This window comes from Pongo abelii, chromosome 12 (genome assembly GCF_028885655.2).
Source record: "Pongo abelii isolate AG06213 chromosome 12, NHGRI_mPonAbe1-v2.0_pri, whole genome shotgun sequence".
Classification (NCBI taxonomy): domain Eukaryota; kingdom Metazoa; phylum Chordata; class Mammalia; order Primates; family Hominidae; genus Pongo; species Pongo abelii.
Window position 1 is genome coordinate 29,443,350 of NC_071997.2, and position 16,358 is coordinate 29,459,707.

Genomic DNA, 16,358 nt, shown 5'->3' on the forward strand with positions numbered 1-16,358 from the left:
CTCATTTCTGTTTCCAATAATTGAATATTTTATTTCTATATTTATTTAAGTTCTTTCAAAATGAAAAGGTGGAGTTGTGTTGACACACTGGGAAAGGAGGGTATTATTAATTAAACTTGTTTAAAGTCTAAGATGGAAACAGTGCTGATGCATATAAATTTGCTTCAATGAGATGTCGGCTGCGCTCTGAGGTTACAGAAATATTATTGGCAGTTCCGGGTGGTGGCACTATTATGTGCATCATTCCATCCTCTCTGGGAGGTCCCTGGTGGTGGCCCTCCGAGAGGCATCATTCCATCATCTCTAGGAGGTAACTCTGCAATCACAGTTCATCCAGTCAGAGAAAAAATGACTGAGGCTCCCCTAGGTGTTTAGTGCCCATGACTCAGCTGTTTAGAAAATCCAGGATTACAGACCGCATTTGTCTCATTTTAATCTGGATGTTCAGTCCTGCTCCCTCCCTCTGTCACTTGCTCCCTCCCATGTCAACTGGCCCTCATTGTCATGTACCTCCATTGTCTCATCTGATTCTAACATTTCTGCTGTGGCGTGGGTCAGGGTGAAGGTCATTCCCCTTTCATAGGTAAGGAACACAAGGTTCAGAAAGGTTGAGGACATTTGCCCAGGGTCACAAGGCTGCTTGGTGTCGGAGTCAGAACTAGCCTGGGGTGGGGAAACGGGGTCTTCTGGTTCCTTGCGAGCACTTCCTGTGGACTCCCTGACCTCTGATCCTGTCTTGCCTGACCTCTCAGGTTCAATTGCTCTTCCATGCCACTGCTGCACAAATGCTCTGAATGTTTGAATAAACAACCCCTGAGAAGAGTAGCCCAAGGAGGTCCCTGCCCAGAGACTGATGAGTTACCCAGAGGCCTGGAGAGCTCCCAGGATGGCAGACACTGCCTGCAGGAGTTGGCATTCGTCAGAAAACAGTTCTTCACAGAGCAGGTAGATCTTCAACCCTATCTGGCTAGCTCCCTTTCTAAGCTGGAGGTGTCAGAGGTGTGTGAACCAGAGCAACTCCATCTTGAATAGGAGCTGGGTAAAATGAGGCTGAAATCTACTGGGCTGCATTCCCAGACATTTAAGGCGTTCTAAGTCACAGGTTGAGATGGGAGGTCAGCACAATATACAGGTCCTAAAGACCTTGCTGATAAAACAGATTGCAGTAAAGAAGCCAGCTAAATCCCACCAAAACCAAGACGGCCATGAGAGTGACCTCTGGTCGTCCTCACTGCTACACTCCCACCAGCGCCATGACAGTTTACAAATGCCATGGCAATGTCAGAAAGTTACTCTATATCGTCTAAAAATGGGAGACACGAATAATCCACCCCTTATTTAGCGTATCATCAAGAAATAACCATAAAAATGGGCAACCAGCAGCCCTCGGGGCTGCTCTGTCTATGGAGTAGCCATTCTTTTATTCCTTCATGTTTTTAATAAACTTGTTTTCAATAAACTTGTTTTCACTTGACTTTATGGACTCGTCCTGAATTCTTTCTTGCGTGAGATCTAAGAACCCTCTCTTGGAGTCTGGATCGGGACCCCTTTCCTGTAACAGAGGCTTCTTTAAAACAGGTATGGATAATACCACCCCTAGTTCTCTCTCTTTCCTCTAGCCCAGCCTCATGAGGAAACGTCTCCAGAGGCCTCTGATTTTTTCTGTGGTTGGTTAAGGAAGACCAGAGTGACCTACTCAAGGAAGTTAATTTCAGAGGTCAAGCAATGACTTTCCCAGAGTCTGCCTCTTCAAACTCATGCCACTGGAGATTAATAAATGTTGGTGATTGTTATTTGGCCCCAAGGAGGCTTTGAATGCGGAGAATTACGACCTGCATGCCTAAGTCAACCCCATAGCCTTAGATCGATCCACTGTGACACCAGAAGGTGAAATGGGACACAAGGGTAGAAATTACAAAGAGGCTGACTTCAGTTTGAAATAAAGGACTTTCAAGTAATTAGAACTCTATGAAAAAGGAATGGCCCTGTCAAAAGGTTTCATTGCCAGAAGTAGTTAAAGAGTTGTTGACTACATATCTAAGTGTGCTGGGAAGGGAGAGGATGGTTAGAATAGATGACCTCTAAGGCCTCAGCACGGAGATATTTAATTTGTATATCCTTCCTGTGGACACATTTCTGTGTCCTGGAGTACAGAGGGAGGGAGTGGGGTCAGAGGTCAGGGCCAACGGTCAGGCGGCTGCAGAGCATCTGTCTCTGGACACAACACAGGCCCACAGCTCATAGGCCTGGCTACCTTCTCAATTCCCCTGGTTTCATCAACATTGTCACCATTGACTGGCTTAGCAGCAGCAACCACTTAACGTAACTAAAATATCTATTTTGATGAGATTCTGGAACAAAAATCCCAAATGACTTTTCCCCTCGAATCATAGGAAACTGCAGCAGAGATATCACTGTATCACTTGAATGTGTACCTGCTTGCCAGTTACTCTGGATTGATGCTTCCCGATGTAAACAATGGCTGATCGTAAGGTCTAAATCAAATGTGTGAAACTTTCTACAAAACAAAAGCGATTGGATATTTAGGCAAAAACATCAGTTTAGTAGTTTCCCTGGCAAATGTCCTATAACTCTGTGTGTGTGTGTGTGTGTGTGTGTGTGTGTGTGTGCGTGTGTACATATTCATGTATAAAACAGTTTGCTTTACAAGCAAGTAATGGTCAGGTCATTCTGCTGGGCAATTTACTCTCTAGGAAACCAATGGGGCCTGTGTTACATGCATGCTTTTTTATAGGTTACTCAGAGCCATTTAGAAAATTACTATTGTGCTTCACAAAATGCCCCACCAGCCTGAGGAATTAACCCTCTTCCCAATACGTCTAATTCACTTGTTCTTCAGGTAATTGGCACATTAAAGCTGATGCAGATCCAGTGTCTATATAATAAAAACAGCTAATTTTTACTGAGTGCTTAGCATGTTCCTGGCACTCTAAATGAATTGGATACAGCTTCAATAAATCCTCACAACAACCCAGATGAGAGTTCCATTACTGTCCCCATTTTAACTGAAGAGTAAATTGAGACTCAAAGAGAAAAGTAATTTGCTCATGGTCACATAGCTTCTAGTGCCTGGCATGTAAGAGGCACACAATGAATGATGATTAATAATATTTTATAGTAGGAGGCACAATTGGGATTTCAGTCCAGGTCTAACACTCGATGAAGCCTTTACACTTGGCCTCTATGTAGTCCTGCCTCATACAATTCATATTGTGCATGAAAAGGAGGCATGCCATGGCCAAGTGCTGCCAGTGGGAATCCCTGTCCTAAGGGAGGCATATTGTGTATGTCACACTTTCAGTAGCTCCCTGTCAGTTGACAGCGTGTGGCACGTAAAGCAGAATGATTGAGATAGGAGTCTCCAAACTCAGGTAGGTTGCATGAAGTTTCCAGAAGTTCATGAATACATTCAGTGTTAGTGCAACCTATGGCTAGGTTCATAGCTTGCAGATGTCATCCTTCCAAAAACTGATGTGCCCGAGAATGCTCTGCAGGCAAGGCTCCATGCCAGCTCCACGTTTCTGCACCCCAGGTTTCTGCCAGACCAGATACTCGCCTCACCTGGGCCTGTCCTCTGCACAAAAGTAAGAGACACCCACTCTGAAGAGTGCACCCCATGGGCACAGGGCTCGACGAGATGCCAGTGCATTTGTGAGAATTAGAAAACAGGTTTCCCATTCTCTGAGCAAGTGGAGTGTAGGCTGGATTTTAGTCTCCATCCACGGGCTCAGCTGTGTGCCCACAGGCACATCACTGCCTGCCCAAATCTTATAGCAGTGCGTTGCCTAAGAAATAAAAGCCCCTGGGCACCAAAGGGGCAGTTTCAAATACTGATTTCCAGGAAGCTTCAGAGTATGGAGTTTCCTGTAGTTCTTTTAGGAGGTTTGTGAGCAAAATCACTGGCTGCAGTGTGGGTTGATGAGATCACTGGGCTGCCATCGCAGGTCCCTGGGGCATGAGCTACCTCCGGGACAGCCCCACGGAGACAGCCCCACAGAGACAGAGACACTAGCAGTACCGCAGGCTTCTCAACTGAGATGACAGAGGGCACCTGCTAGGCCAGAAGGTTAACCACTCACTCTTCATTTCTAAACAAAGATTGTCAAGCATCTCTTAAAGTACAAAAATATAATTGCAGGCCAGACAACAATAAATATTGAATAATAGACTCATAAAATTAATGGTCAGAAACTCCATAGCAATATTTTCAGCTCCACGTTTCTTTAGCCCCAGATTATAAACACCCTACTTAAAAAAACAACAAAAAAGATGCACTCAACATTCCAGCCACTGCTTAAGAACAGGGCAGCTTACTAATCCTGGGAAATTTACACCTGGGGACAAAGTTTATTATTGGTTTAACCAAACTGAGAAAGTGTTGGTTTAGTTTCTCCACAGTACTTTCTCATCCCTTAAGCTACTTGAATGAGTATGATTTTCAAGTTAGTATTAATGATATGACGTGAGTGCAGTTTTCCCGGGAAAGGCTGCCTTTTAATATAGGTTTCTCAAGAATTAAACAACTTCTGCAGCACCCTCTCCATTATATATATGAGTCAAATGTTGATATAAAGCAGTGTTGCCACCAAAGACTACCACACACCCCAGGGATCTAGGGATGAATCAGTGAAAGAATGAATAAACTTTTTTTAATTTTTTAATTTTTTACTTTTAGAGACAGAGTCTTGCTCTGTTGCCCAGGCTGGAGTGCAGTGGTGCAGTCTTGGCTCACTGCAACCTCTGCCTCCCGGGTTCAAGTGATTCTCCTGCCTCAGCCTCCTGAGGAGCTGGGATTATAGGCATGTACCACCACACCCGGCTAATTTTTGTATTTTTAGTAGAGATGGGGTTTCACCATGTTGGCTAGGCTGGTCTTGAACTCCTGACCTCAAGTTATCCACCTGCCTCAGCTTCCTAAAGTGCTGGGATTACAGGTGTGGATAAACATTTTTAAAGTTCCATCTGTGTGTCATACATGGCATTAGAAGATAATAGTAATGTTAAAAGCTAATGTTTGTTGAGCACCCACTATATCCTAGACCTTGTTCTAAGAAGCGTTCATATCTTTGCTCATTGAATCTGCCATCCCCTTTTACAGAACAGGTAACTGGCTCACCCTCACTCAGCCAGGACATAAAGGAGTCAGGGTGGGATGGAGCGCCTGCCTTGAGGGGTACATTGCTCCCAGCTCCGAGGGAGGACCAGCCCACCACACACTCCACCTCCTTTGGCAGAACATTCTTAGTTCCACATCTTGGAGAATTGGTTCCCCATCTAAACCCACAGGTTGTACCTAGGATTCTGCTGTTGAAATTGAAGGATGCCTCAGTTAGACAGGAGGAAGAAGTTCAGGAGATCCATTTTACAGCATGGTGACTATCCTTAATAACAATGTGTTATATACTTGAAAATTGCTTAGACAGTAGATTCTAAGTATCCTCACAACACACACAAAATAAGTAAATGACAAGTAATACATATGAATACATATGTTAAATGGCTTGATTTAGCCATCCCACAATGTATACCTATATCAAAGCATCGTGCTATGTGCCATAAATATACACATTTTTGTCAATCAGAAAATAACTCCAGAAACAACAAAACAAAGCCAACACTACTAAAAAGACAAAGAATGTAGTTGTCTTTTTTCTGCTTAATCAAGAGAAAGATCAGTAAGATATAATAACTTAATGAAGAGAGAAAAAAGAAAAAGACTAGAGAAATTTAGAAAGGTTTCTTGAAAAAGAAAGAGTGCGGTATCTTTTTTCCTCTTCATCCTCAGCTTTAGTTGAAAATTAAGTGAAGTATCGAGGCAGTATACATACACTAATGCCAAGTGAATAACCAGACCCTCGCTGTCCACTATGGTAACCACTAACCACATGTGACTGCTGAGCATTTGAATCATGGCTAATCTAATTTGAAGACTTAGTACTCAAAAAAATGTTAAATATCTCATTTCCTGTTTTTATATTGATTACACATTGAAATGATAATATTTTTTCTTGTTTTGGATTAAGTAAAATATATTATTAAAAATTTTTAAAAATTCAATGATGCTGGCCTTTTCAAATTTGAAAGAAGAAATTAGGTCAATGGGTTAGGTTTTCTCAATGTTCTGTTTTTGTTTTTGTTTTTTTTAGATACGGGGTTTTGCTTTGTCTTGCAGGCTGGAGTGGAGAGGTGTGATCAGCTCACGGCAGCCTCGAACTCTTGGGGCTCAAGTGATCCTTCCACCTCAGCCTCCCATAGCTGGGATTACAGGCATGCAGTACCATACCTGGCTGTCATATTTTAAAAGACTACATTGCTGTGTGGGTGTGGTGGCTCACACCTGTAATCTCAGCACTGTAGGAGGTTGAGGCGGGAGGATCACTTGAGCCCAGGAGTTGGAGGCTGCAGTGAACTGTGATCATCACTGCACTCCAGCCTGGGTGACAGAGCCAGACCCTGTCTCTAAAAAATAAAATAAAATATGAGAAGTAAAAACAATAAGAAAAAAAAAACCCTGCACTCATCCACAATTCCATCACTGGAAATATTCACTTTAATGTTTGAAAATGTATCTCCTAGTATGTATGTTTCGTTGTTTGTTTTTTAACCAGAGTGCAGTAATACTATACATACTACTTTTTTTTTTCTTTTAGTGGCAGGGTTTCACAGTGTAGTTCAGGCTGGAGTGCAGTGGCCACTCACAGGCATGATCATAGTGACCTACAGCCTGGAACTCCTGGACTCAAGCAATCTTCCTTTCTCAGCCTCCCCAGCAGCTGGAATTACAGGCACATGCCACTGTGCCTGGCTCTCATGTACTACTTTTTATCCAACTTTATTTCACTTAATAAAATAGGCCGGGCACGGTGGCTCATGCCTGTAATCCCAGCACTTTGGAAGGCTGAGGTGGGCAGATCACGAGGTCAGGAGATCGAGACCATCCTGGCTAACACGGTGAAACCCTGTCTCTACTAAGCATACACAAAAATTACCCAGGAGTGGTGGCGTGCGCCTGTAGTCCCAGCTTCTGGGGAGGCTGAGGCAGGAGAATGGCACGCACCTGGGAAGCGGAGCTTGTAGTGAGCTGAGATCGCGCCACTGCACTCCAGCCTGGGTGACAGAGCAAGACTCTGTCTCAAAAAAATAAATAAATAAAATAAAATAATAATATAAAGGGGCCATCTTTATATTTCAAAAGAAATATCTATCAGGATTTTACATGACTGCATAGTATTTCACTGGACTAATATGGTACAATTTGCTCAAGCCACTCTCTATCTTTGGAAATGTAGCTTGTTTCCACATTTTTGCTATGATGAAACACATTATGATAAATATCTTTACACATACACCCATCAGGAGAAATATCTAGTTTTTAAGGCTTTTGACAGCTACTACAGGGGATTACCCACAGGAAAGTTTGTACCAACATGTATTCATATAAGCCTTGTATAAAAATATGCATTTTCCAACACTAATACTAGCATTAAAATTTCATCAATATTATTGTGTTTCAATGTGTAGCTTTGATTTACTAATAAAGTAAAATTTTTCTTCCTAACTTCTTATTAGGCATCTGTATTTTTTTCTGAATTTATTTGACAGAGCTCCTTATATATGAAGGATAGTAAGCTGTCATTATATATTGAAGTATTTTTCCAGGTTTGCCGTTCATCTTGTTATGTTTTTGTGGCATTTTCGACAGAGTCAAAGCTATCTTTATTTTCATTTATACTTTATTTATTTAGTGTCAGGCTTACAAAAAACTTTCTCATCCCAAGATCATTTAATCTTTACCTGAATTTTTCCCTAGCAATTTTACAGCTTTATTATCTCACATGACGATCCTTTTAGAATTTATTTTGATTTAATACACTAGGTTTGCGTCTAGTTTTTACTCTCCTCTCCACCACCCATAGCAGTTAGACAACGTCTCAATATCATTTACTGAAAAGTTATCCAATCATTCATTTATTCAGCAAGCAGTTTATCTAAGACCCATATGAGCAGGCATTGTTCTAGGTCCTTGGGATACAAGAAGGAACTTTCATTCTAATGGAAACAGCAGATAATGGCAACTAAATATATATGGTAAATGGAGCTAAATGCAGTGAACAGGAAGAGGCTGGCTGTTTTATACAAGGTGGTCAGGGAAGCTCTCTCTGAAATGGTGGCATTGGGCTGAGACCTAAAGGGAGTGAGAGGTGACCTATGCATCTGGGGAAGAGCTCCAAGGTGCTAGGCCATGACACAGGAGTGTTCAAGAAATGATGACGAGACCACTCTACTGGAGCAGTACCACAAATAAGGGAGAGGGCGCTAGAAGGGTTCAGAGGGGTGACAGGAACCAGATCATGTAGCCCCTGATAGGTCACAGTGAAGACCTTGGATTTTGCACTGGGTGAGGGTAGTGGATTGTATTTCCCAAAGGTGGCCACAGCAGTGCGTGTGAGCTCTTTTGCAATGTGACATTGTCATGCCTCCCTCAGGAGGTGGAACCTATCCCTCAACCTCGTTGAGTCTGAGCAGGCCTGGTGACTGCTTTGGTCAATAGAAGATGGCATAAAAGCTGCTGTGTATTTTAGGAGCAACTCTTAACTGCGATGGCAGCTTCTGCTTCCTGCCTCTTAGAAACCAATCACAATGTGAAAAGTGCAACCACCAAAAGATGGCCATTCAGTGAGAAGCCCAAGGCACAGGGAGAGCCTGGGAGAATGAGATGCCACATGAGGAGAGAGAGCGCCCAAGGAGCTCCAAGGCACCAGACATGTGAGTGGAAGGGGATCCTCCTGCTCAGCCAGCCCAGACAACCAAAGACCCAGATTCATGACCCATGACATCTTGAGCAAATGCAGAAGGTTGTTTTGAGCCACCATGGTTTAGGGTAGTTGGTTATGCAGCAAGGGACAACTGGAACAGTGAAGTAGGGACCCACAGGAGAGTTCTGAGCAGTCATATATTTTGACTTAAGTGTTATAAGAATTCCTCCGGCTCTGCGCTAAGAACAGTGTGAAGGAGGGAGAGTGTGGAAAGAAGATTACTTTGGAGAGCAGGGGAGAGACCATAGGATCCAGGACCAGGGAGGTAGAGGCTAAAGTGCTAAGAAGCAATTCAATTCTGGATGATTTCAAAGAGCACACAGATGGGATTTGCTGATGGATTAGCCACGGGTTGTGAAGGAAAGAAGTGAAGGATGGCTTCAAGGTCCTAGGCTGACACTGGAAGAATGAAGGGGCTTTGTGGGGATGTGAGAAAATTGTGGGAGGAACAGGGCTGGAGTTAGAGAAATTAGCAACTCTGCTTCGGACATGTTAAGACGTAAGGTTGAACACACATTCAAAAGGAGAGACTGAGTGTTGTGGGAGAGCTGGGTCTGTAGTCGGGAAAGAAGTCAGGGCTGGGAGATGTAAGTCTGGGCATCGTTGGTATTTCAGTGGTCACAGTAGACCAGATCATCTGGGTGCGAATGCAGATAAAGCAGGGCCATCGGGGGACTGGGGCGCTTCACCACCCGGAGATGTGGGAGAGGTGGAGAAGGCTCCCAAAAGGGAGGCCGAGAAGGCGAGGCCAGTGAGGTAGGAAGAGAGGAAGACAATGATGATCTGGGAGGCAGAGGAGAAAGGTTTCCAGAAGGAAGGAGTGAATGTGTCAAATCAGCTGAAGAATCAAGTCAAATGAAGACTGACAATTCTCACTATGACTGTCCTCATTCTTGAAATTACTGATTTGAAAAGGGGCTTTTCCCATATTCTAAATGGGCACATGTGGGAGTGTGTGTGCACTTTCACACTTTCCCTTCTCCCCCATTGATCTGTTTATCCATTTGGAGCTATGTGACCACTGAAGCTTTTGTATCTGACAAAACAAGTACCACACTTCCTGTTTTTCTCATCTTTTTTTTCAAAAGTATCCTGGTTATTCTTATCTAAAATTAATTTGAAATTTGACATTTGAATTTTATCAAGTCCTCTCCCTCCCCAAATGCATTGAAATTTTAATTTAATCTTTTAAAATAAAAATTGGTTTCCTGAGAGTTGATATTGAGTTTTCTACGTGGTATATGTTTCCATTTATGTATGTTTTACATCGCTAAGTAGATTTTATAGATTCTTTTTATATAGGTCTTGTGGTGTTTCCTCTTAAATTCTTTTCTAGGTATTTAAATTTTGATGCCTTTTATGAATTGCATCCCATTTCCCCATTGCATTTTCTTACTGGCCTTTTTCTTTTTGCCATAAGGAATCTATTTATATATAAAGAATTCTATTATTTTGAATTATTTTACTGCTGATACAAACAGATTGCAACACCTTTATTATTTTCACCACGTGGGATCCCACATGTATGAAGTTATATAACCGATGTATAAGGCTGTCCTAATCTCTGCTAGTAAAATCGTTCCTAGTTTGTAGGATGGGATTTAATATGACAGGATTTCATGGTGTTTCCCAAAGAACTTCATGATTTCCAGGTGCTCTGGGAATGACTGTAGCCACACATCTCAGAATGTCCCAGATATTCCCAATTTCAAAGATTTTTCCCTTTGTTAACCCATGAGTCAGACCATATGTCCTTTGATCTTTGCTTCAAAAAATATTGCCATGGTATTTAGAAACAGGGACAGCCCAGGCAAAGTTGTAACACATGGGATATTTTTCCTCTGAGCCCCTAACTTTCCCCTCAGTACTCTTCCTGGTTATGTGTGCCTGGTGTGTGCATGTGTGCATGTGCACATGTGCATACACACACACACACACACACACACACACACACACACTGGCATCCTGGAGGAAAGGGATTTTATTCAAATACAACCACATGAACTGCCTGTACAGCCTAGACTCAGGATCGCCCTAAGGGAGCTGGCATGGAAGGTTTCAGAGCTGGGCAGACTAGCCTCTTTGAGCCTCCGTTCTCCATTGGTGAAAGGAGTGTTACCATATCTGCCTTGCAGGTGTGTTGTGGGACTCAGAAGATGTCCATAACATCTATGCCCAGAGTAAAGTAGGAGCTGGGAAATAATACCCATTACTGTGCTTTTGTGAGGAGTTCCAGATAACTGCTCAGGTCTTTAAGAAAATTCCTTGGTCTTCATACTCCACTCCCAGCTGTGAAAGCAAAGCAATCAGAATGAGGATGCAGGAAGCATGAGGTGGCCATCTGCCAGTTCTCCCTTTTGTATGCCTATCTCTGCAAACAAACCCACCAACGGTTAGATTGCCCATGATAACAAGCCAGCCTCCACTCAGAGCTCACCGTGCAATGACTGTGTGGAAGACATTTGTGATTTTTTTGCTGTCACCACCAACTATCTTCCCTTCCTGTTACCACCGCAGTCTTCCTTCTGGGGATGCCTCAATATGCATAGATGTGGGAGATAGGCCGGAAGTCTAATGGAGGGTCTACCTTTCCTCAAGGGGCAGGCATGTGATCTAAACAGGGGTCATCACTCTCTCCCCTCTTTCTGGGATTTTAAATAAGTGACATCTCAATATGGGGACAATTGAGGTCATATCTGACACTGTGGCAGCCACATCATGTGGCCCAGACTGTTGCCACGTTTCCATTCCTGTGGTTCTTAATGGTGTTCTTACCTTTGCTTGCTGCTCTATTTTAAGTCAGTCAGCCCCCAATATTGTTCTGCTAGATTGACATTTTGTTCAGCATAGCCTGATTCGGTTTCTGTCTTTTGCAACAGGAGCACTGTCTGATACAACCAGACTCCAAGAGGAAAATAGAAAAAGGGAGCTCATACCACTTAAAAAGATTTCTCTTTACTGTGGTCATCATCCAGGGCTTGGGAGAAAGGTGAAATCTTAAAAGATACCAGTAGGCTGGGCGCAGTGGTTCATGCCTGTAATCCCAGCAGTTTGGGAGGCCAAGGGCGGGGGGGGGCGCATCACCTGAGGTCAGGAGTTCGAGACCAGCCTGGCCAATATGGTGAAACCCCATCTCTACTAAAAATACGAAAATTAGCCAGGTGTGATGGTGGGCACCTGTAATCCCAGCTCCTCAGGTGGCTGAAGCGGGAAAATCACTTGAACCCAGGAGGCAGAGGTTGCAGTGAGCCGAGATCATGGCACTGCACTCCAGCCTGGGTGACAGAGCAAGACTCTGTCTCAAAAAAAAAGACACCACCAAATGGGACACAACAACTGAGTTGAAGTTATGCATCATCACATTAGAGAGGATTTGGGGGTAGAATGCCTTTCTGTTTGCCAATTTATCATCAAAGGGGCAAGAGGATGAAGGGCGGAAAGGAAGTGGTGAATATCAACTTATACAACCACCACTCAAACACAAACTCTTTGCATGCTTTTAGGAGACCTTGAAACAATTTCAATTTTCAGGATGGGGAAAAGTAAAAGCCCTATTTGCCCTTGCTCTCTTCATCATCCATGGTCTCCACATTGCTCCTTGGTCCTGAGAAAGCTGCCACAAAGCATTTTACTAGTTATCTGATTGTCATTCTATTTAATATGTCCCCTGGTCTGCTGGCTGATGGTAGTTTAAGCAGGATCTAATTGGTAACATATTGCCGATTGAATTAAGTGCCATATGATAGAGATTTAAACCATGGTAATTTTTCCATAAAGAAAAATCTGTCAACAGGCTATAGGGGAGGAACATCAATAAATCAAATTGTCATGTTTATTAGTTATTGCAGGAGTCTAGTTTTCTTGTATTCATTATAACCCCCTATTTTTAGCACAGATAAAAACTATAAAGAGGAATATCTGTGCAAGATGCTTTTTAATAGGTTTATATTTGTACACAAACACCTGCTTGTATTTTAATGATGAGAACAATGGTGCCATTTCACTTTGAAAGGAGCATGTATTTTTGGCTATTTTCTGGATGAAGAATAATGTTTTTAGTTTTTGGCAAAGCTATGTTTTAAAACATTGAGAATCAACTCACTAATAACCAAAAAAAGGCAAATGAAAGCAGAAATGAGATATGACTTGTTTGTCAGACTTGGAAATACTAAAAGAACAGATAGGATGATTGCACTAAAGGATTTCTAGAACAGTCATTGCAATTTAACTTGTAATATTCAAAAACCAGAAATCAACTAAATTTTCATATATGGAAATGGTTGCACAAATTATGGAACATCAGCTCCAGAGGGTGCAAATGGGTCATTTGAAAGAACAAGTTAAATCATACCTAATGACATGTCATTAAGAACCAACATTATTTATACTTTTCATTTCCATTTAACTTGCCTTTACCGAAGGTGGATTTCAACACGTTTTCCTTACATGACTCGGAAATAATATAACAGCATTTTACATATGTAGACTCACTGAGCCCTTATAAAACCCTGTGAACTCTGTAGGACAGGACATTACACCCACTTCACAGAAAAAGACGTGGAAGTGCAGAAGATAAAAGTTACTTATGGAAGGGTCCATAGCTGTCAACCTTGATAGGCAAGACATCAGGTCCTTCCTCTGAGTAGTGGTGTAGAAAAAATGGTTGGAATTTGGAAACCAGCATCCAGCTCCTCACCATGCCTTCAGCTTTCTCTGTGACTTTGAACTTGTTTCTTAAACTCTCTGAAACTGGACGTCCTCACTGGTCACGTTTTGTTACTACTTGCTTTGTATTCTGGGTGTGATGGGTGGGGGATTGGGACACAGAATCTGGAGATGGTCAGATCCCAACGCTGCTATTTCCCTGCTCTGCACTCTTAAGCTACCTACCAGTCTCTCCTCTAAAATAAGCATAATTGCAATGGCTCAGATACAATAACAAAATGTGTGTAAAATGCCGAGCACCATGTCTCACACCTGAGAGGCACTGAACGCATGTTATATACTATGGTTTGGATGTCACCGTTCCATGTGCCTGTTTCCTGGTTTGCTGTACAAGATGTGTATGAGTACATGTGATCGAGCCCACAGAGCTCCAGAACATGTTCCTCTCACAAGCAGGCCTCATAGGGAGGGGTGTTCTGTGCTGTTCCTCTTTCCTGCTCACTACTTGTCTGTAGCTGCAGTGTAAGGACTGTAATGTCACTGCTCTGGCCTTAAGTGTCACCTCCCAAACCCATTTTACACACACCGTCTCCCACCTTTCACCTTTCCCAAATTCTTACCATGTCCCTTCAAGTTTGATGGCTTAATTGTACAAAAGATAGTGATGATGATAATGATGATGATGATGACAATGATAACAGCTGCTAATACTTACTGAGCCCTTTCAATGTTCCAGGCACTTGTCTAAGTACTTTGCATGTATTAGCTTATTTAATTCTTAAGAGGAAGGGATTACTATCTACTATTGTACTTGTGTTACAGATGTGGGAACTCTGATGCAGAGATGTGTAGTGACTTGCCCAAAACCATCATGTTACAGTGGGAATTTAAACCTTGAAATCTGCAAAATAAGCAATGTATATATTTTTCTATTTTCTAAATGCAAATCAAATATAAATATGCATAACACCACTAAACACGAAGTGCAGTTACGCCTAGAACAAGGGAATAGCAGTTGACAGAAACACAACCAAAACTAAGAATATTAAATGTCTGTATTACTTTCACTGTAATCACTTCACTTTAACAATGAGATGGGATAGCCCTAGGTAAAGGAAGGGGCTCTTGTAGTTAGAACATTCTTAAATTTTGCACCAAGGAACACATGCTTTTAATAATGGCAGAGACAACATTTTTTGATGGATTATTTAGTTTGCACGATCAACATTCAAAGAATGAGTTTACCACCACTTTGTTATTGTAAACACTTGACCTTTAGCTACCTGAGTGATCCCCTCTTTGAATAAAAGGAATTATGAAATGCATGTGTAGACATTATTTCATTTTTATATACGTGAGACTTGAATAGCAAGGAAATCACATATTAGGAAAAAAACCCCTTTGTCTTGCTATTAGTTCTCTTTGGTTTCAAAAATCTGGTCACTGTGTATATTGCATTATATCATGTGTGTGTACATATATATACACACATAAACACACATACACACAATGTAATGTGTATAAATACATGATGTGTGCATGCACATACACACACACACAAATACACACATATAAAATGTTCCATCCAAGGAATGCAAATATAGTGCTGTTAGCCCCTAACAGTGAGGAGGTCATTATTCCAAGTCATTTCTGCAGAAGTGACGATGGCCTTAGGTGGAACTGCCCGTGATCTCTCCTTGCAAGCTCACTCACTGGGGCCATTGACTGGGATCCAGTCTGTGGCCATGTCATGGTTTCTATTTTTGAGGTTATAGCTAATGAGCAACATGAGGTTAAGTCACACTTTTCATAAGGCCCCAGCCAGCATCATAAATGTGTGTGTGAGCATGCTCACACCCAGGTTATGTCTTCTTTATGTGCATCCTCCGCCACACTCACACACACACACGCACACGCACACATACACACACTCACGGCTTCAGTGACCGACTTTGGTCACATCCCATCTCTTCCTTCTCAATCCATCTGGCTGTTCACCAGGGCCTGGACCATCTCGGTGAGGCTGACCAAGAATGCTCCCCACTGCCCTGACCAGCGGAGCATGGGCACAGCTACTTGGAGTGCCACCCTTCAGGACACAAAGTCGGGGCTACTTCTCTTCCATGCAAGGCATCCCAGAGGGCCCACACACCCTCCAATTTGATCTTACCTCTCAGCTCCCGTTCTTTTATTTCTCTCCCCCGTAAGTCGTTGAACGTCTTTCTTCTGAGGCTGAGCGTGGAGCTCTCTTCTCGCTGGTGAGCTTTCTGAATGGCACTTTCTGTACAAACAGGAAGGGCATGTGTGGTCACAGCCCAAGTGTGCAGGTGTTGATAGAGGATGTGAAAGTGTGGAGGCGAGTGACTAAACCAGATACCCAACCGGCCAACTCTCACTTGTGGCAGGGCCTGGTCTACCAGAAGGCTGGAAGCAGGAACCTGGACTCTACTCTGGGGGGACCAACTGACAAAAGCAGAGGATGGTGGCCATGGAGGCCAAGGGAGAAGGCCTCTTTGACTCCTGTGCTTTCTAACCCTATGCAGACTCCGTAAAAGAATCCCAGGAACATTTTGGAATCTCTTAGATATACGATTATCAGGAATGTTGATTTCAATGGGCTGCTTAACTTGTCCAAAGCTCTGCTGGTTTCCCAGGCTGTCTGGGCATCCAAGAGATCAGGACCAAAGGCTCATCGCGTCAGAACTGTGACAAGTCTTCCAGACCTTTCTAGAACAAAGCTACACCAGGAAAGAAGAGTCTTAGGCAAGGAATCAGATGTCCCAAGGCTGCTCTACATGACCTACATGATGGGTGTTACTCCTCATCTCACATTCAGTCAACCCACGGGTGCTGGAC

The 16,358-nt window shown here is 42.8% G+C and overlaps 1 protein-coding gene across 2 annotated transcripts in view; it reads right to left on the reverse strand.

Moving 5' to 3' along the window:
- AFF3 (ALF transcription elongation factor 3) overlaps positions 1-15,758 on the reverse strand; it is a 616,655-nt gene extending 600,897 nt beyond the window's left edge. For both annotated transcript variants that reach the window (XM_063713526.1, XM_063713522.1), the window contains exon 1: positions 15,673-15,758. The gene's annotated coding sequence lies outside the window, so the exon portion shown is untranslated. The remainder of the gene's footprint in view (positions 1-15,672) is intronic.
- Positions 15,759-16,358: the final 600 nt, after the last annotated feature.